Raw genomic sequence first — 22,842 nt, forward strand, 5'->3', positions numbered from 1 at the left:
TCTTCATACGGGCCCAGCTGATGTTCTCCTCGAGTTTTCTGAGCAGTCTCCTGGTGCATGGGACAGTGGTGGTCAATGTTGTAATGTCGTCCATGTAGGCTCTGAGTGGAGGGAGGCGGAAACCAGAGTCGACTCGCTGTCACCAGCACCACCATTTTGAGGATCTGATGATAACCTCATTTGCCATTATGAATGCCAATGGAGAAATGGTACATCCCGCCATTATACCTACATTCAGGCACTGCCATGAGGTGGTGAAGCAGAACTGCAGATCCTGGAAGTACGACTTCACCAGGGTTGTGATGGTGTCCGGTATGTGGAAAAATCTGAAGGCTGACCACAGAGTTCATGGGGCACCAGAGCCAAATGCATTGGCGAGGTCGAGGAAGACTACATGGAAGGTCTTTTCTCCACCTTGGCATTTGGATCTGGTGCCAGATCATGCTGGAATGTTCCAAGCAGCCAGAGAACCCTGATATTCCTGCTTTCTTTACAGATGTATCGACGTACGCATCCTTTGCAGGTACTACGCCATCTCTGGGCAATGCACTAAGAATATTTTACCCTCGACATTCAGTAAGAGAGATTGGGGGGAATTGGCTGCTGTTCACTGCATCCTTCTCCTTTAGGGATCAGGACCCCGCCTGCCCTACGCCACACTTTGGGTATTATTTTCTTTTGCCAAGCTGTTCAGAACCTCCAGAGGAACCTCAGGACGTCTGGTGCGTTCTTATACACTTGTAAGGACTCCATTTGCCCCCGGGGGCTGATGCTGTTCTGCCGTCAACTGTGTTTTCCACCTTTTGTTTCCATGTCGGAGGGCTGATCAATATGAAGTAGTTCCGGGGCTTCAATGGGTGGATCTGATGGGATGGCCAGATGTTCATGTCGCTTTGAGTCAAAGTTTGTTGTATCAGGTGCTCCTCTAGGTCTTTCTTTGTTGTTTTTAGAGCTCCACTTTTTTCCTTCGTGAAGAGACTTTTAAGGAACTTGAAGGGATCTTTATAGAATCGAGTTCTAGTTTGTTCTTTCTCCTTTCTGCGTTTCCGTAGTTCTCTGCTCTACGGAGGGATGCCAACCGGGTTTTAATGTCAGCCTGAAGTGCTCTATGCCTCCTTTTCCACTTCCGAGGCCTCTTCTACTGTTTCTTAAGCTGTCTCCCTTTTCTTGAACGAGGCGCTTTATTTCTTGTTGCCTCCTGGAAACTGGTGGGGTTGGAACCTTTCTCCCGCCTTTTGCCTCTTGCACTCCAAAGCTTTCGTGCCCGTACTCATAGATGATTCCCCCATCCTCTCCAACTTCTTCTCCACTGTGCCTCAAGGGCCACTTCACATACGGTCTGTGCCCTGGTAGTCTCCTCTCGACTGCAGGTCTGGAGGCTGGGTGAGTTTCACTCCTGTTGTTGTTCACCTCAGTTGTTACTTCGGTACTTGAGTTTACGTCCTCCATGACAGTGTACTGATGCACTGCAAACTATGGTTTGCGTCCAGTTGCTGTGCTTCATTCGACTGATTTGATCGCTTTCGCAGAAAGTTAGACTAAATATTAGCACTTCATAATCTGGTGGGTAATAACCTTCAATTAGATAACAACACAAAACAATCATAAGACTAGAGAAATGTATGACAAATATTACGAAAACAAGCAACAAGCAACACCCAAACATGATGGAGAGTAAGACAGGGAAACCTATCTCAAAATGAAAACGTGACTCTTCTACAGACACAGACGATTTAATATTCTCACAACCGGAAATGGTAAAGGTCGAAACTGATCTGTTAAAATCAATAAATGACAAACTGGGCATACTTGAACTAGTCAGTAAGGATAAAAAAGAGTTGAAGGCAAGTATCGAGATGAATGACAAATGCTGCGACATTGGAGAAAGACACAAACAAGCTAAAAGGGACAGTCAATAAGATTGAAACCAAAGTTAATGAATTTAAAAAAGAGAATATCGTTCTGAGAGAAACCTTACTTGACATACAGATTAGATCCATGAGAGAGATTCTGGTACTTACAGGTATCCAAGAGAAAGAAGGAGAAGTTCCTGAATCTGTAGTTAGAGTTCCTCCTTACAGTGCTCCCACGCGAAGCTATCGACAAAATCCAACTCGAACGTGTACACCGTTTCGGACAGAGAGGGCAGAGGTATGAACGCCCAATCGTTGCCAAATTAGCTTTCTTTAAAGACAAAATAGTGGTTAAAAGCCTGGGTAAAAGTCTTGCTGGCACGAAAATAGGCTTCATAGCAAAGGGGGTGAATACATATGCACACACCACTTTTCCTTTTAGAATTTTTTAAAACATGTTATTTTTGAATTTCACTTCACCAATTTGGACTATTTTGTGTATGCCCATTACCTGAAAACCAAATAAAAATCCATTTAAATGACAGGTTGTAATGCAACAAAATAGGAAAAACGCCACGGGGGATGAATACTTTTGCAAGGCACTGTATTTACGTGTATGTACTGTATGTATGTATGTATGTATGTATGAAAATGGATATACACTGCTCAAAATAATAAAGGGAACACTTAAACAACACAATGTAACTCCAAGTCAATCACACTTCTGTGAAATCAAACTGTCCAACTAGGAAGCAACACTGATTGACAATAAATTTCACATGCTGTTGTGCAAATGGAATAGACAACAGGTGGAAATTATAGGCAATTAGCAAGACACCCCAATAAAGGAGTGGTTCTGCAGGTGTGGACCACAGACCACTTCTCAGTTCCTATGCTTCCTGGCTGATGTTTGGTCACTTTTGAATGCTGGCGGTGCTTTCACTCCGTGACACAGTGAAGATAAGTGAAATAATCTGTCTGTAAACTATTTTTGGAAAAAAATTACTTGTGTCATGCAGAAAGTAGATGTCCTAACCGACATGCAAAATCTATAGTTTGTTAACAAGAAATTTGTGGAGTGGTTGAAAATTTAGTTTTAATGACTCCAACCTAAGTGTATGTAAACTTCCGACTTCAACTCTATATAGGATGCCATTTGGGATGTAGACCTTAACTCTATTATCTGGGTGGGTGGCTGTTGATTGGTTTGTAAATTGTCACATTTTAAGTCAATATTATCTATGGGTGGTTAACTTTACATGATTGGAGTCTCTGTTTGGTACACACAGCATGGATTATATCTTTAGTAGCTAGCTACCTCTGCACCGGTTTAACAACACAAGGATCTATTATGAGAGAGCAAGAGAGAGTGAGAAACTTCATTGGACAGGCATTTGGACATTGAATTGTTATTTGTTTTTTGGCAGATATTTCTTCTAGAACCTAAACTTTCATGTGCTTTAATAACAAATGTGTACGCCATCTGTAAATACGTAAGAATAGAATTGCCTATCCTAATCAAATCAAATTTTATTTGTCACATACACATGGTTAGCAGATGTTAATGTGAGTGTAGCGAAATGCTTGTGCTTCTAGTTCCGACAATGCAGTAATAACCAACGAGTAATCTAACCTAACAATTCCATAACTACTACCTTATACACACACAAGTGATAAGGTATAAAGATATGTACATAAAGATATATGAATGAGTGATGGTACAGAACGGCATAGGCAAGATGCAGTAGATGATAGAGTACAGTATATACAGTGGGGAGAACAAGTATTTGATACACTGCCGATTTTGCAAGTTTCCTACTTACAAAGCATGTAGAGGTCTGTAATTTTTATCATAGGTACACTTCAACTGGAGAGACGGAATCTAAACAAAAATCCAGAAAATCACATTGTATATTTTTAAGTAATTAATTTGCATTTTATTGCATGACATAAGTATTTGATCACCTACCAACCAGTAAGAATTCCGGCTCTCACAGACCTGTTAGTTTTTCTTTAAGAAGCCCTCCTGTTCTTCACTCATTACCTGTATTAACTGCACCTGTTTGAACTCGTTACTGTATAAAAAGACACCTGTCCACACACTCAATCAAACAGACTCCAACCTCTCCACAATGGCCAAGACCAGAGAGCTGTGTAAGGACATCAGGGATACAATTGTAGACTGCACAAGGCTGGGATGGGCTACAGGACAATAGGCAAGCAGCTTGGTGAGAAGGCAACAACTGTTGGCGCAATTATTAGAAAATGGAAGAAGTTCAAGATGACGGTCAATCACCCTCGGTCTGGGGCTCCATGCAAGATCTCACCTCGTGGGGCATCAATGATCATGAGGAAGGTGAGGGATCAGCCCAGAACTACACAGCAGGACCTGGTCAATGACTGAAGAGAGCTGGGACCACAGTCTCAAAGAAAACCATTAGTAACACACCATGCCGTCATGGATTAAAATCCTGCAGCGCACGCAAGATCCCCTGCTCAAGCCAGCGCATGTCCAGGCCCGTCTGAAGTTTGCCAATGACCATCTGGATGATCCAGAGGAGGAATGGGAGAAGGTCATGTGGTCTGATGAGACAAAAATAGAGCTTTTTGGTCTAAACTCCACTCGCCGTGTTTGAGGAAGAAGAAGGATGAGTACAACCCCAAGAACACCATCCCAACCGTGAAGCATGGAGGTGGAAACATCATTCTTTGGGGATGCTTTTCTGCAAAGGGGACAGGACGACTGCACCGTATTGAGGGGAGGATGGATGGGGCCATGTATCGCGAGATCTTGGCCAACAACCTCCTTCCCTCAGTAAGAGCATTGAAGATGGGTCGTGGCTGGTTCTTCCAGCATGACAACGACCCGAAACACACAGCCAGGGCAACTAAGGAGTGGCTCCGTAAGAAGCATCTCAAGGTCCTGGAGTGGCCTAGCCAGTCTCCAGATCTGAACCCAATAGAAAATCTTTGGAGGGAGCTGAAAGTCCGTATTGCCCAGCGACAGCCCCGAAACCTGAAGGATCTGGAGAAGGTCTGTATGGAGGAGTGGGCCAAAATCCCTGCTGCAGTGTGTGCAAACCTGGTCAAGAACTACAGGAAACGTATGATCTCTGTAATTGCACACAAAGGTTTCTGTACCAAATATTAAGTTCTGCTTTTCTGATGTATCAAATACTTATGTCATGCAATAAAATGCAAATTATTTACTTAAAAATCATACAATGTGATTTTCTGGATTTTTGTTTTAGATTCCGTCTCTCACAGTTGAAGTGTACCTATGATAAAAAATTACAGACCTCTACATGCTTTGTAAGTAGGAAAACCTGCAAAATCGGCAGTGTATCAAATACTTGTTCTCCCCACTGTAACAGTACTTACATATGAGATGAGTAATGTAGGGTATGTAAACATTATATTAAGTGGCATTGTTTAAAGTGGCTAGTGATACATTTTTACATAAATTTCCATAAATTCCCATTATTAAAGTGGCTGGAGTTGAGTCAGTATGTTGGCAGCAGCCACTAAATGTTAGTGGTGGCTGTTTAACAGTCTGATGGCCTTGAGATAGAAGCTGTTTTTCAGTCTCTCGGTCCCTGCTTTGATGCACCTGTACTAACCTCGCCTTCTGGATGATAGCGGGGTGAACAGGCAGTGGCTTGGGTGGTTGTTGTCCTTGATGATCTGCCTAGTTGGTTTAGCCACGGAAAAAGGGGGGACCTTCCCACAAGCCATGATTGGCTGATATAATGGATTGGCTGTACATGCTGAGAGATGAGTTCTGATTGGTCTGCCATGTAGCACGCTTTTGTCTATAACATGAGCTCCTCAGTATGCGTAGATAATCCTTTCTACAGCTGCTTTTTTTAATGCATTGCTGCTGCTCTCAACAACATTGCTGCCCAGAATTTAACAGGCGCTATCGACAAAGATCAGTGTGAAAACGTTGTGATGGACTACATTCTGCGTACGGTCAGTGTGAACCGGAGTGACTACACACATCAACGGGCCAAACAAGTTGTAGCTAGCTTCAAACCAAACAGAAAAGATACACTGCCGCGAAGCATTCAACCATGTATACGGGTAAGAGTCTAGCTACATTTTCTGATATTAAACATTTCTAATTTTGTCAGAAAGTCATTTTCATTGCAAGTTAAAGCGTACTGATAGCTAGCTAGCAAATGTCAGCTGGCTGGCTTGATAGCTAACGTTACGTGCATGTTCTGTGTAGTAATATTATTTTTATCTCAGAAAACCATTTGCATTGCTAGTTGTAGCCTAATGATAACTTGTTAGCTAACATTGAACATAGTTGCTTAGCTTTAGCTACCTGCAGATTCATTCTACGGCATTTTATGGTGGGTAGCTATGACAATCTGTTTGTACTGTAGCTGTGGTTTAGGATTATGGTTCATTGTTTAGGTAACTAGCTAGATCTCTAAACAAAAGACTCCACTTTGCAAGAGAATGGTTACATGACCCATCAAGTTTGCCAGGTGTGTCTGGGGGTGAATATGGCCATCTATTGTATTTCATGATTATGTGTACATATCTAGACAATAGTGACCCATCCTCTTAGCTAGATGTGGCTTGGGGGTGGTGGTAGCATTTATTTCTTTCACACACCCATCAATTTAGACAACTGTCTGGGTAAGAATCTAATAATTATGAAATATATTTTTATCTGGATACTTTCAAAGTCAGATCAGGATATAGGCCAAGGACAATATAATGTGTAGTTTTTCCTTATTGTAGGCTACTACTTAAACCGCTGTTACTCTTAATCATCATTTTTTTTACTTCACTACCTTACTCATTCTGTTTAGCAAATGGCTTCACATGTGAATCCTTAGAGAGATGGGTGGGGCTAAGGTTTAAGAGGGTGTGAACGATGCTGAAACAGTGGAGACAAAGAAGAACTCTCCGGTAGGTGTACCAAAACATTCAAAGGCCATTTTCTCAAAAGTCGGGTTTCAAGTTTAGCAACTTTAGCAGAATTACTTTCCCATTGTTCCTTAACTGGAGTGTATGGTATAGTATTTTGTAAGTATCTACATTTACCCAATAAAAAAAACTGCTACATACAGTGCATTCGGAAAGTATTCAGACCCCTTGACTTTTTCCACATTTTGTTACGTTACAGCTTTATTCTAAAATTGATTCAATTGTTTTTTCCCCCCTCATCAATCTACACACACTAACCCATAAAAACATATTTTTTTTATTTGCAAAGGTATAAAACAAACTACTGAAATATCACATTTACATAAGTAATCAGAGCCTTTACTCAGTACTTTGTTGAAGCATGTTTGGCAGTGATTACAGCCTCGAGTCTTCTTAGATATGACGCTTTACGCTTGGCACACCTCTATTTGGGGAGTTTGTCCCATTCTTCTCTGCAGATCCTCTCAAGCTCTGTCAGGTTGGATGGGGAGCATCGCTGCACAGCTATTTTCAGGTCTCTCCAGAGGTGTTTAATCGTGTTCAAGTCCGGGCTCTGGCTGGGCCACTCAAGGACATTCAGAAACTTGTCCCAAATCCACTCCTGCATTGTCTTGGCTGTGTGCTTAGGGTCATTGTCCTGTTGGAAGGTGAACCTTTGCCCCTGTCTGAGGTCCTGAGCACTCTACAGCAGGTTTTCATCAAGGATCTCTCTCTGTACTTTTCTCCATTCATCTTTCCCTCGATCCTGACTAGTCTCACAGTCCCTGCCTCTTAAAAACATCCCCACAGCATGATGCTGCCACCACCATGCTTCACCGTAGGGATGGTGCCAGGTTTCCTCGAGATGTGACACTTGGCAATCAGGCCAAAGAGTTCAGTTTTGATTTCATTAGACCACAGAATCTTGTTTCTCATGGTCTGAGAGTTGTCTTGACTTTACTTTCATTTATCTGATGACTGTTATTTATTGAATCAACTAACTATGTTTAATTGTTACCCGATTTAAATTAATCATGTAACAATTAACTCATTAGGATTTTGGGGCACCACGAGAGCGGTTGTTTAAAGATTTGAGCATCTCCCGAATTAAACTCTAAAGGTCTTTACCTATCACATCCATAAAACAACGTATTAAATGATAACCTCTTATTATATCATCATTCTGAACAGTCACAACCTTCTTGGATCTGCAAAAACCCCAGCCTTGCTTATTATTAAGTACTACACAAATTGGTTTAATTATTTATTTACTAGCTAACTAAATAATAACACAGAATTAACACACACTTAATACATGAGAAAAAGGTCCCAAGCGTACTGACACAATATGGTGGCTTTTTACACAACGACATGGAGCGAGAGAAAAAAGAGAGACACCTATCAGTGATACATACATTTTAGAAACTATTCTCACAGTAATAATATACTTTGCACACAAACCACCCCCCATTTAAAGTAAGAAATCATTCATGTTTTTATGTACTGTGAAAATATTGTACAATCCAGGAGTGAAAAGCTCTTACAGACTTCCCCAGAAAGACTCACAGCTGTAATCGCTAGTGATTCTAACATTTATTGACTCAGGGGGTTGAATACTAATGTAATCAAGATATGTTAGTGTTTTATATTTCCTTAAATGTTTTACATGACAGGGTATTTTGTGTAGATCCTTGAAAAATGGGGTGTGAATACTTTTTGAAGGCAATGTATTTGATCTGATTGTTGTAGCGAACGTCCTCTTCTTTCACTATACGTGTTGAATAAGCTTGATACCTCTGGCAGTGTTATTTCAAAGATTATTTTCAACAGCAAACCAGTTTGACCCACTGAGAGTTTTACACTGGAGAGGGACTTGAAGGCTTAAGAGTTGTAGTGCAGATGTGTTACTGTTACTGTGGTTATAATGACAAAGTAGCCGGTGTTGATCTTGAGAAGGTGAAAAACAGTTTCAGGGCTGGCAAGCAACTCAAATGAACTACAATATTCTCTCTCTCGCATATATCTCTACTCCTTTACAAGAACACCAAGCAACATTTGTGACGACACTCAAGTATCTTCCATTGTTAGATCTCCGCTTGCCTCCCTCTGTTTCTAGATATCATCAGTTTGACTGATGGAGTGAGGGAAGCTTTGCCTTTCGTTAGTGTAGAATCTAGTGTGTTCAGTAAATACGTTTTAAAGGCGTGTGTGTTTGAAGACTATTGTGTGTGCTCGTGTGTGTTTGAAGACCGTCTAATAGCGGCGACCATCAAAAATAAATGGATAGATCAAGTTTTAGTAGAATATAAAGTGTGTGTGTATAAGCGTTAGTAGAACATCAAGTGTTAGAAGTCCTCTCATGCTGTAGTGCTGTGCTGCTCGAGTGAAGAAGGTCAAGCTGTCTCTTTCAGTGTGTGCAAGCTTGCGTGTGCACACACTGACATTCCGGGGACTTGTCAGGACATTCTGGTCCTGATAATGTAGGAAAACATGTACACAAACACACACACTCCTGCTGCGTTACCTGTCGATGGGTGAATGATCTCATTATCAGTCCTGAGTGGTGTGTGTAAAGTACCAGCTGGTTAGCAACAGGATGTGCTATTTCAAATAGGCACGTTCTTTTCTCCCCTGCAACTCATCCCCAGGTTATTGCTATAAAATATGTATTTTTTTCTGTCAATGTACCTGGTAAAATAATGGTTACTCAACAACTCTAAGCGGCGCCCTGTAAAATCTGTTTTCTTTTTTTACTAAAAATTACATTTATTGGTAACACTTTACATTAAGTTGCCCCTATTAGTATGTAATTAACACAGTAATGACTGAGTTAACATAGTTACACTATATAATTACATGGCAATAGGGTTGTTGCAGATTCAGTTATTACACAATTGGAACAAGGAATGTGTAATTACACATTCACTTGCTGAAGGTTATTCCACGTGTGTAACCACTAATGTAATTACACATTTTCTTGTTCCAATATGTAACTAATGTTTTGTAATTACACGTTTGAAAGTCACCTGTGAACTACCATGTTAATAACGCTAACCTGTAATACCAGGGTTGATTAACAGGCTAGGGCCTGGTAACAACAATTGTAACAAGGCACACCCAGTCATTAACAGGTCATTTTCAATTTGTGTATTTCTATGTTATGACCTGGCTCAAAGGCTATACCGAATGAAGTGTAATGTGAGAACAATGTAGTTACATAGAATTTACTTGATATTCTCATGTATCTACTCAGGAGCAATTAACTTAATGTAAAGTGACACCACTATGTAGTTACAATGTAACAGCCTTTGCAGACAATAGGCTAACCAGGAGAAATTGGGTGACAGGAGATTATTAGGTGTAACCATTTTAGGTACAATGTACTACTCTTCAACAACCAACTTTGTAATTACAATGTTGTTACAAGGGATATACTGCACATGTATTTACAATGTACTTAACCAGGAGAAACCAACTTCATGTAAAGTGAAGTGACATTTTAATTAATTTGTAATTACAATGTAACAACCTTTGCAACAATAGGCTAACCAGGAGCAATAAGGAGAGAGTCGAATATTTTTCAGTTGGACTTTTCTTTAATCGATTTGAAAAATGTATATTCAAAAATGTATATTCAAACCATTCAAAGTCAATTTCCGATTTCAGACTTTATCGGCCTATGCATATGGGTGTTTTGAATGAATCATCACCTTAGACAGCGTTGTCCACTTTGAGCCTAAGCCCCCCCCCCATAAAAAACTGAATTAAAATAATGATTGTGCAATTATACAACACTTAGCCTACCACATATTATGCATGGCAGAAAAACATTAAAAACAAAAACTGATTTAACATGTCTTTGGTACATAATTGGTCTAGCTTAAACTCCAAAATTAAACAAATTATATTAATCACCATTGAATGTGGACTGTATTATTATGCATACTGAATAGACTGGTTACCTTATACTAAGCTCCAAACATTTTATCCATGAGTCTGGGAGAGAAGGTATAGGCCTAGAGCCTAGGCAATGCAATTGATTGCGCAGGGCGGCATACAGAGTTAGCCTACAATTATAGTGAATTAGTTTTTCATTTCAAATAGCCTAGTAAGAGGGAATTTTTTATATTTTCATAATTAATAGGCTGACACATGACCTTTTAGCTACAGAATATCTCACCACCATGTGTTTCCACCTCCTCCCCTCTCTCCTTCATTATTTTCTCAAGAGCGCAGAGAGAGGGGCTGTCAAATATGTTTTGTTGTGAAAACATCTTACTATCGATGTTCCCCCGAACAGAGTTCACTTGGTTTTCCAAATGAATCACTGGGTAGCTGCAGGAACAGGGTTGGATAGCCCATGGCATACAGAGTTTGGGTGTAATATCACCAGTTGCGCAGCAAGAAGATGCATGCTCCTAAAACAGTGGTTGATGTGTGGAGTGAGAGAACCGGAGTAGCCTACATGGCATGAGAACCGGAGGGAAAGTGGCTTTCATCAGCTAATCGAGACATTGATGACATGCATTTTTTCTCCTGTCCATTTGATAATGGGCCATTCTAAATCAAAACTAATTTGACATATTAGTAAAGACAAGATTACATTGAGAATAGTCTGATGGGTGTAAATAAACTCAGCAAAAAAATAAAAGTGCCTTTTTCAGGACCCTGTCTTTCAAAGATAACTTGTAAAAATCCAAATAACTTCACAGATCTTCAATGTAAAGGATTTAAACACTGTTTCCCATGCTTGTTCAATGATCTATAAATACTGTATATAATGAACATGCACCTGTGGAACGGTCGTTAAGACACTAACAGCTTACAGACAGTAGGCAATTAAGGTCACAGTTATGAAAACTTAGGACACTAAAGAGGCCTTTCTATGCCCAGGGTCCCTGCTCATCTGCGTGAATGTGCCTTAGGCATGCTGCAAGGAGGGATGAGGACTGCAGATGTGGCCAGGGCAATAAATTGCAATGTCCGTACTGTGAGACACCTAAGACAGTCCTACAGGGTGACAGGACGGAGAGCTGATCAGTTGAATCTGGTTAGATATTACTATAATATTTATCTTGTTTGCTTGCAAGCCACGACTGACATCAAGCAAAGAATACTAAACCTGTTATGCTGATGAATGAGGACCCAAAAGCGACGTAATAGAAACAGAGTCTTTATTCCAGTATCAAACAAACAATGATTCTCCTGGATATATCAAAGGTAAATCCAAAACAGGAAACTGAAATCCTCTCGTCAGTAGAGAGGAACGACTGGAGACGCGACCACAGACTGCAGGTCGCTTCAGGAAGGCACAGGCCGTAGCTGACATAGACACCTGCTCACACGCAGCATCTGAAGAAGGCAAAAACACGACAGGGCGGAACAAGGACACAGGACAGCAAACATCAAACAAGAATCCGACAAGGACAGAAGCGGAAAACAGAGGGAGAAATAGGGACTCTAATCAGAGGACAAAAGGGGACAGGTGTGAAAGAGTAAATGAGGTCGTTAGGAGAATGAGAAACAGCTGGGAGCAGGAACGGAACGATAGAGAGAGAGAGCGAGAGAGGAAAAGAGGAAGGGGGAGAGAGAGGGATAGAAAGAGGGAAAGAACCTAATAAGACCAGCAGAGGGAAGCACAGGGACAAGACATGATGATCAAAGACAAAACATGACAAAACCTGGATAGGTGGATATAAGCTTCTTATTATTTCACATTGAGTTAACAACATTAAGGCCGGATTCAATCCAACGGCTATGCACCTGTTAAAGACAATGTTCCCATGGTTATGGAGACCGCATGCATATATCCGCTAGTGCTGTGCGATTAACTAAAATGTCATTTTTCGGGGGGAGTTATTAAACAACTAATTGACCAACATCAGTTCAATTTCTTGAATTCCATAAAGTTTTGCTTTTTTTGTGTGCCCAAAACACAATTTCTCAAATCATTCACGAAGGAAATAAAGTAAAAAAAACTGTTGCATGTTGGGCTGAAGGGAGATGTAGTTTTCATTAAGCAAATATTAATCACAGAAACGTGGTAATTAACTACAATGACCACCATTGGTTTTGTTTTTTTCCCGGCTCCGGATAACCTAACGTAGCAGGCGTAAAAGTGTAAATACACACAGACTGTACAGAACGCATTAGAGAGACATGTATACAACACAACGACGAGAAGGATCGAGACAGTTCATGAAAGTATGCCTTATCTACTTTGAAGAACTAGTAAAATATGTTTGTCAGACAGCCCCGAGGCATACTTAGGCAGGCTAGCCTAGCTAAATAGGATGACTAAAGACAGAAATATTATAGGGAGCACAGAGATAACTTTAGATGGTCTGGCTGGCTGGCTGAGATGATGACTGAAGCCCTTTCCTGCAGAATGACTAAAGTGCCCTCTAGTGTCCTCATGGGTGGAATATTATAAATATTTTTCATAATTTCATAATCAATAAACATTATTTATTTTTAACCAATGAAATTCTGGTGTTTCTTTGTCAAATGGTTTTGTTATATTTCTGTCTTATGTGGTGTATTTAAAGTGTAATATTGGGAGGCAAACGCAACATGTAATACATGGTACAGGTGTATTTTCTTTAAACCCGTAACCATGTGACCCTGATTTAGCTCACTGCAGTAAAAGGTTAAGGAATGAAAAATAATAAAGTAATCAAATAAAAACTAATATACACAACTGAAATATTTTATTATTTCATAATAATTTCCAATTTGTCTTTTGATGTCTACTCAATGTTGATCTGACAATGGAATATTTTCAATGTTTTGCCAATTGAATGTTCACAATTTTCAGCTGTAGAATTTCCATCAAAAAGCTCTAAAATCATTGTAATGTCATTCTTCTTTAAAAAAATGTATCAAACAGAATCGACCTCAAAAAGAACTAATAGCTCAGCTAATATCCGCTCAATTGGAAATTCCCACATGAAAATATACTACAGTTTACTATACAATACTACAGTACTTACTATAGAATTAACCTGTAGTATACTGTAGAATATTATCCTCTACCGCTTCACCCTCCCGGATCCGGGATCCTCCTCATCAAAAAAGCTGACTAGCATAGCCTAGCCTAGCGCCACAGGGATATCATATAATATAATTTCATGAAATCACAAGTCCAATACAGCAAATGAAAGATAAACATCTTGTGAATCCAGCCATCATTTCCAATTTTTTTAATGTTTTACAGCGACAACACAATATACAGTGGGGAGAACAAGTATTTGATACACTGCCGATTTTGCAGTTTTCCTACTTACAAAGCATGTAGAGGTCTGTCATTTTTATCATAGGTACACTTCAACTGTGAGAGACGAGATCTAAAACAAAATCCAGAAAATCACATGTGATGATTTTTTAAGTATTAATTGCATTTTTATTGCATGACATAAGTATTTGATCCACTACCAACCAGTAAGAATTCCGGCTCTCACAGACCTGTTAGTTTTTCTTTAAGAAGCCCTCCTGTTTCTCCATCATTACCTGTATTAACTGCACCTGTTTGAACTCGTTACCTGTATAAAAGACACCTGTCCACACACTCAATCAAACAGACTCCAACTCTCCACAATGGCCAAGACCAGAGAGCTGTGTAAGGACATCAGGGATAAATTGTAGACCTGTACAAGGCTGGGATGCTACAGGACAATAGCCAAGCAGCTTGGTGAGAAGGCAAACAACTGTTGGCACAATTATTAGAAAATGGAAGAAGTTCAAGATGACGGTCAATCACCCTCGGTCTGGGGCTCCATGCAAGATCTCACCTCGTGGGGCATCAATGATCATGAGGAATGTGAGGGATCAGCCAGAACTACACGGTAGGACCTGGTCTATGACTGAAGAGAGCTGGGACCACAGTCTCAAAGAAAACCATTAGTAACACACTACGCCGTCATGGATTAAAATCCTGCAGCGCACGCAAGTCCCCCTGCTCAAGCCAGCGCATGTCCAGGCCCGTCTGAAGTTTGCCAATGCCCATCTGGATGATCCAGAGGAGGAATGGGAGAAGGTCATGTGGTCTGATGAGACAAAATAGAGCTTTTGCTCTAAACTCCACTCGCCGTGTTTGGGAGGAAAAGAAGGATGAGTACAACCCCAAGAACACCATCCAACCGTGAAGCATGGAGGTGGAAACATCATTCTTTGGGGATGCTTTTCTGCAAAGGGGCCAGGACGACTGCCCCGTATTGAGGGAGGATGGATGGGGCCATGTATCGCGAAGATCTTGGCCAACAACCTCCTTCCCTCAGTAAGAGCATTGAAGGATGGGTCGTGGCTGGTCTTCCAGCATGACAGACGCCCGAAACACACAGCCAGGGCAACTAAGGAAGTGGCTCCGTAAGAAGCATCTCAAGGTCCTGGAGTGGCCTAGCCAGTCTCCAGCCTGAACCCAATGAAAATCTTTGGAGGGAGCTGAAAGTCCGTATTGCCCAGCGACAGCCCGAAACTGAAGGATCTGGAGAAGGTCTGTATGGAGGAGTGGGCCAAATCCCTGCTGCAGTGTGGTGCAAACCTGGTCAAGACACAAAAACTTATGATCTCTGTAATTGCAACACAAGGTTTCTGTACCAAATATTCAGTTCTGCTTTTCTGATGTATCAAATACTTATGTCATGCAATAAAATGCAAATTAATTAATTAAACATCATAGGCAATCGTGATTTTCTGGATTTTTGTTTTAGATTCCKTCTCTCACAGTTGAAGTGTACCTATGATAAAAATGACAGACCTCTACATGCTTTGTAAGTAGGAAAACCTGCAAAATTGTCAGTGTATCAAATACTTGTTCTCCCCACTGTATATTTATATTAGCTCACCACAATAGCCAAACACACAACGCCATTTATTCACCGCCAACATAGCTTTCACAAAACCCACAAATAGAGATAAAATGAATCACTAACCTTTGAACAACTTCATCATGTTATACAATACATTTATGTTTTGTTCGAAAATGAGCATATTTAGAGCTACAAATCGTGGTTTTACATTGTGAATACGTAGCCATAATGCACCAAATTGTCCGGAGAAATTTTGGACAGTCACGTAATCTAACCAAAAAACTCATCATAAACTTTACTAAAAAATACATGTTGTACAGCAAATGAAAGATACACTGGTTCTTAATGCAACCGCTGTGTTAGATTTAAAAAAATAACTTTAGTACAACGTACAGCATGCAATATTGTGAGACAGCGCCCAGCAATTCTCCGCCTTGTTGGAGCCAACATAAACCACAAAAATACGAAATAACATCATAAATATTCTCTTACCTTTGATGATCTTCCATCAGAATGTAGTGCAAGGAGACATAGTTCCAGAATAAATCGTTGTTTTGTTTTAGAATGTCCATTTCTTCTGTCGAATTAGCAACTTTGGCTAGCATTGTGGAGCGCACATGTCCAAGAACTCTTGGCGCATGGAACGAAAAATTCCAAAATTCACAATAAACGTCGAATAGACTGGTCAAACTCGGTTGAAAATCCATCTTTATGATGTTTTTCTCATATGTATAAAATAAAGTCAGAGCCGGAGCATTTCGTCGTGTATACCTAACGCATTTGAGAAGACAATGTGGGGTTCCCTGGTGCGCAGTTGAATACTGCCAATAAGGCGGACCTGTCACTCCAAAAGCTCTCATTCGGTCTCACATCAAGCTAGACACCCCATTCAACATTCTACTGCCTGTTGACATCTAGTGGAAGGCGTATGAAGTGCATACAGATCCATAAATATAAGGCGTTTGAATAGGCAGGCCCTGACACAGAGCCCCATTTTCAGAATTTTCACTTCCTGTTTGGAAGTTTGCTGCCAAATGAGTTCTGTTTTACTCACAGATATAATTCAAACAGTTTTAGAAACTTCAGAGTGTTTTCTATCCAATAGTAATAATAATATGCATATTGTATGATCTAGAACAGAGTACGAGGCCGTTTAATTTGGGCACGATTTTTTCCCAAAGTGAAAATAGTGCCCCCTATTAAGAAGAAGTTATAGTACACACTATATTATCCCTCAATCATGTGTAGTACTGACTATATAATATTGTAGTACACTGTAGAATACTATAATACACACTCCTATCCCTCGATCATGTGTAGAACATTGCCGATTTTAGCATGTAAGTCTTGTTGGAGCAAAATAAATTAAGTTTTATGCATGCCAGCAAAGCCACTACACAACACAACACTAAACAATACATGAATTGCTGTCTTTAGTCCACAAAAACACTACAGTAAATACTACAGTAAATTCCGCAAAAACACTACAGTGTTTATACATTTACAAGGTAGGCACTTCCTTTGTATGGACAGCACAGTTATGATAACATTGTTTATCCTCAGAAAGACCACTTTCTCAAATGATTAACGCCACATTATTTCTCAATTTTCGATGGAAATTTCTATGGAAATTTTGCCAGCTGAGACATTCAATTAATAAGTATGGCTCTATTGTTGTATCTAGTCTGTCCAGTTTTCCACCCGGGTGTGTTCAAAAGGAAAGGTAGCCAAGAAACTTGTCAAATATTGGCGTGTGGAAGGAGACTGCAAACGCTCCTCAAGAGATTTATGATCACCTCCCTCTCCAGGACACACACACACACACACACACACACAACACACACACACACACACACACACACACACACACACACACACCACCTTCAACACACACACACACACACACACACACACACACACACACACACACACACACACACACACCTCCGCCTCTTCAGCTGTTTCACTGATGTATCCCAGAGGTAGTGGAGTGTGTATGTGTTGGTCACACTCATGTGGGTGTGTGGGCCAGAGCCCAGATAGTACCGATGCCTGGTAGGCTCTCGTACTGCTGATGGGGACTCTGTGTGCGCGTGTGTGTGTGTGCTGATGGAGACTGGCTCCTCAAGCTGGAAATTGGCATAATGTGTCCTACAGCGGTCTGCTGCACAGGCCTCTATCAGGGATTCCATCTGTCCTGGACACACACAAACACACATACACTTTTCAGAATCGAGATGCCTCCTTCGATGCGTCTTCTCTGTTCGCCTGTGTGCTTTAACTTGCGGTGTGTAAGAAAAATGGAGTGTAATTGAGATTAATTGTTGAGTGGAGGATTAACATAGGAGTGAGTGTGGAGCGTAAAAGTACTTGATAACTCAGTCAAGGGTTTGTCCTAGACCTAGCCTCATGCCTTGTAATGTCAACTAACCTCCTAGTTTCAATGTACAGAGAGTAAGAGTTTGACTCTCTGCCAGAGTTTTTTTTCTTAGTACCTGTGTTAAGTCGTTCACACCAGCTTTTACCCCCAAGCCATAAGACTGCTAAATATACTGAACAAAATGTAAAGTGTTGGTCCCATGTTTTATGAGCTGAAATAAAAGATCCCAGAATATTTCCATACACACAAAAAACATATTTCTCTCAAATGTTCTGCATTTATGTTAGTGAGGATTTTTACTTTGCCAAGATAATCCATCCACCAGACAGGTGTGGCATATCAAGAGGCTAATTAAACAGCATGAACATTACAGAGGTACACCTTATGCTGAGGAAAATAAAAGGCCACTCTAAAATGTGCAGTTTTGTGACACAACACAATGCCACCGATGTCTCAAGTTTGTGAGAGCGTGCAATTGTAATGCTGACTGCAGGAATGTCCACCAGAGCTGTTGCCAGATAATTGAAAGTTAAATTCTTTACCATAAGCCGAGCGTCATTTTAGAGAATTTGGCATTACATCCAACCGGACTAAAAACCGCAGACCATGTGTAACCACGCCAGCCCAGGACCTTCACATCTGGCTTATTCACCTGCAGGATCGTATGAGACCAGACAACTGAGGAAACTGAGGAGCATTTATGTCTGTAATAAAGCTCTTTTGTGGGTAAAAACTCATTCTGATTGACTGGGCCTGGCTCCCAAGTGGGTGGGCCTATGCCCTCCCAGGCCCACCCATGGCTGTGCCCCTGCCCTGTCATGTGAAATCCATAGATAAGTGCCTAAGGAATTTATTTAAACTGACTGATTTTCTTATATGAACTGTAACTCAGTAAAATCTTGAAATTGTTGCATGTTGCCTTTATATTCCTGTTCAGTATAGTTAGTCTGGGTAGCTATTTGGTTAACTCTTTAACCATCTGCATTGATAGTCCTTTTTTGCACCGTTTTTTGTCTCATCACATGTGCTGCTGCTACTGTTTATTATCTGTCACTTTATTCCTAGTTATATGTACTTATCTACCTCAATTACCTCGCACCCATGCACATCAACTCAGTACTGGTACCCTGCGTATATAGCTAAGTTATTGTTATTCATCTTGTATTCATTATTACGTGTTTTACTTTTCTATTTCTCAATTTTCTTTCTCTCTGCATTGTCAGGAGGGCCCGTAAGTAAGCGTTTCACTGTTAGTCTACACCTGTTGTTTACGAAGCATTTGACGAATAAGGGAAATAGGGACATGGTGTGCCATATTGGACTCAAACTTGGTCCTCTGTTTCTGAAGGTAATAGGTGTTAATAACCTGGGTTTCTTTTTCCTTCCCCTCCTCTCTTCTTTTGTCTTCCTCCCCTGCTACATTCCTCACCCTCTCTGACTTGCTCCAACAAGTTTATCATTTTTGAGAATGTGTGTGTGTCCCTGCTTATTTTCAGCAGCTGTCAGTGAGGAGGAGTGAACTTTCTTCCCTCTGCTGATTGTCCTTGCTGTGGAGCGAGACAGGGGAGACTGGAGGGACAGAGAGTGTGTTTGTGTGTTACAACCCCTCTCAGCTGAGGGAGTGTGTCTGTCCTTTCAGATGGTCCCAGGGGCCAGAAGGGCTGTGAAGAGGGGCCAGGGGCACGAGTAGGGCACTCACCATCATTACTAAATCATATTCCCTTCCTTGCACAGTCATATGATATGATGGACCAAACCTTGGCTTATATTAAGACTTTTTCAAATTCATTCACAGTTGCTTTTGAGGGTTTTCTATAGGATGTTTAGGAATTAGATTTGTCATAGCTACTATATTTCTGCTCAGTGTCAGTGAGGTGTGTTCTCTCCCACACTAGGTGTAATGGGAAAATGAGTCACAGAACTATAATGTCAGAGAAAGGGAGCGAGTGAGAGGGTAAATAACAGAGAATAGAGGGGAGAGGGATGTGGATGAAGGAGGTAAGGAGAGAAGAGTGGAATAGTGGGTGTATGGGAATATTGAATCACAAAGAATTTCTGCCAGATCAAAGCTAATCCTTATTTTAGGAAGGGTTTTTACTAATACCCCTGGTTGTCTTACCCCTCAAAGGCAGGGCTCTCTTCATCTTTCTCTCTTCATCTGCCTCTTCTCTCCCTCTTCTTCTCCATCAGTCTCTCCGCCCTCTCTCTCATCCCCTTCAACTTTAAAATTACAGATTTTTCTGCATTTGACTTGACTTTGACATGGTGGTAGAGAACGCAGAATGATTTAGAGAAACTAGGTCACGCGGATAGTGAGGAGAGAAGCGGGTATCGCGTCAGGACCAACTTTTTTGCCTGGGAAGGGATTGAGGGAGAGAGGATAAGAGGGGGGGGGATGCTAACCACTCCAAATGGGTTGTGTTAACAATGGATTTAGCAACCTAACGAGTCAGACACCTTTGTATCCCAAATGGCACCCTATTCCCTAACTAGTGCACTACTTTTGAACAGGGCCTATAGGGAATGGGATGCCATTTGGGACAACTTTTTTGGGACAACAATGGATGCAAGTCCATTACAACGTGGGAACAAACAGGTGTAAGAGCTGAGGGGTTTAACTTGACAAGATCTAACTTGGCAATACTGTTGACATGACTGTAGAGCTCTCCAACCTCGTTCCTGGACAGCTACCATCCTGTAGGTTTTCATTCCTCACACGATAGGAACGTATTTCCTCCAACGTTACAATGAAAAGGTACCTCTCGGTCCCAAACCACACGTTTTCTGGAGACTTGTGGGAGGAGGAGTGCTGATGAAGTCTCCCACTGTATGTGCTTTCGGTAGCCTGATTGTGTCCAGACTGAGGAGAAGTCCGCACACAATGCAACCCTGACCATCTCATGAAGTGGTCAGTCAGATCTGAACACAATCAGACCACAAAGCGACGTTTGTGCGTCTAGACCCTTCTTTTCAACGCAATATTTGTTTTCTGATAGCAGAAGTTGCATGTAAGGGTCAAGTGTAGACACTACCTCAGTTACTAAGACATGTGGCCAATACCGTACAAGCTACAGTGTCCCTATAAGGCTTAGAGATGGAAGAGGAAAGAAAAATCTCTATTTACTTTGAGTCCAAACCTCATTTCACACTCCCAACTCACAGGAAAATAAAGCGTAGGAAGAGATCCTCATTAGCATTTTAACAGCAATATTTTGACAGAACCTAATCATCTGCAAATGTACATGGATTAACTAACATGGCTGATATGATTATGCAAGATGAAGTTTGTGAGTAAGAAAAACCAAAACAAACTTTCACAGAGGCTGTGCAAACTAATGGGGTATTAAACAGATCACAACATTTCCTTCACCCTCACATTTCAAGTCCTCCATGAAAGCAGGCTGCTAAGAGAAGGACAAACTAATTTGCTTTCATGGAGGACTGGCTTGAATTGTGAGGATGACCACACCATTTATTTACACCATGAGCAAAATCTATTGGTTTTCAATCCAAAGTTGCAAAGAAATGTTGTGATCTGTTTAATAAACACTTAAGAGCCCAAACAAAATGGATGAAAAGTGGTGGTATAGCAGCAACAGCGGCATCTAGTGATCAAAATCTGATACTTCCACACTTCTTTATGGTAAATAATGCAGACGACTTCAATGACAAATTTCTCTGAACAGTGGGGAAAAAACATCAGATTCACAGGGAATACATTACATAGTATAAAGAAACAATGCTCCAAACTGCATCTTTATAATACTTGTCAAGTATTGAGAACTGATACTGTATACTGGTTGTTGAGGTGGGATTGCCGTGGGGCGTGGGGGATCTGTGGGTTGCTTTTTGACAAATATTTTTATTCCTCATGCCTTACTCATTGGTAGGATGAAGTTTGTTCCAAATCGGATGTTGGGTACTATATTTATTTAATATTATCTGAATCCTGTAAATTAAAATGGGCAATTTGGGTGCAATCAATTATCTATATATCCCTGAAATCATTTCAAATTGAAACAAAATAATGTTTCAGAAATGCCAATCTTACCTGTTTCTAAGTACAGGAACGATTTCAGAACAATCTGAGATGGTGGGTGTCATGGCTTGCTGAAATGACATGGAATGAATCACTTGGGGCTCCGGGTGGCGCAGTGGTCAAAGGCACTGCATCACTACATCACCCTGGTTTGAATCCAGGCTGGCTTGAATCAAGTCTGTATCACAACCAGCCGTGATTGGGTGTCCCGATCACAATTCACCCAGTGTTGTGTGTGTGTGTCTGTTTGAGTGTGTGTGTGTGTGGCGCGCAGCCCAGGGGGAAATGAGGGAGACAAAGGCTGCCTACTAAATGGCACCCTATTCCCCATTTCCCAAGTCTCTGGTCAAAAGCAGTGCACTATATTTGGAATAGGGTGCTATTTGGGACACACACAAAGCCAACATGCTCCTGCTGTTAGAAGTGATGCCACTTCTAAACACACACGCTTAGATTTTTTTTATTTCACAAGGTAGGCCAGTTGAGAACAAGTTCTCATTTACAACTGCGACCTGGCCAAGATAAAGCAAAGCAGTGCGACAAAAACAACACACATAAACAAACGTACAGTCAATAACACAATAGAAAAATCTATGTACAGTTGACCAAATGTAGAAGATTAGGGAGGTAAGGCAATAAATAGGCCATAGAGGCGAAATAATTACAATTTAGCATTAACACTGGAGTGATAGATGTGCAGATGATGATGTGCAAGTAGAGATACTAGGGTGCAAAAGAGCAAGAAGATAAATAACAATATGGGGAGGAGGTAGTTGGGTGTGCTATTTACAGATTGGCTGTGTACAGGTACATTGATCGGTAAGCTGCTCTAACAACTGA

At 40.9% G+C, this 22,842-nt stretch overlaps 1 protein-coding gene across 1 annotated transcript in view; it reads left to right on the top strand.

The window, feature by feature from the left end:
- The window catches only part of LOC111953850 (E3 ubiquitin-protein ligase RNF152-like), a 111,399-nt gene that overhangs the window by 83,458 nt on the left and 5,099 nt on the right, over positions 1-22,842 (top strand). The window lies entirely within an intron of this gene.

Source organism: Salvelinus sp. IW2-2015, linkage group LG27, assembly GCF_002910315.2.
Source record: "Salvelinus sp. IW2-2015 linkage group LG27, ASM291031v2, whole genome shotgun sequence".
Lineage (NCBI taxonomy): Eukaryota > Metazoa > Chordata > Actinopteri > Salmoniformes > Salmonidae > Salvelinus > Salvelinus sp. IW2-2015.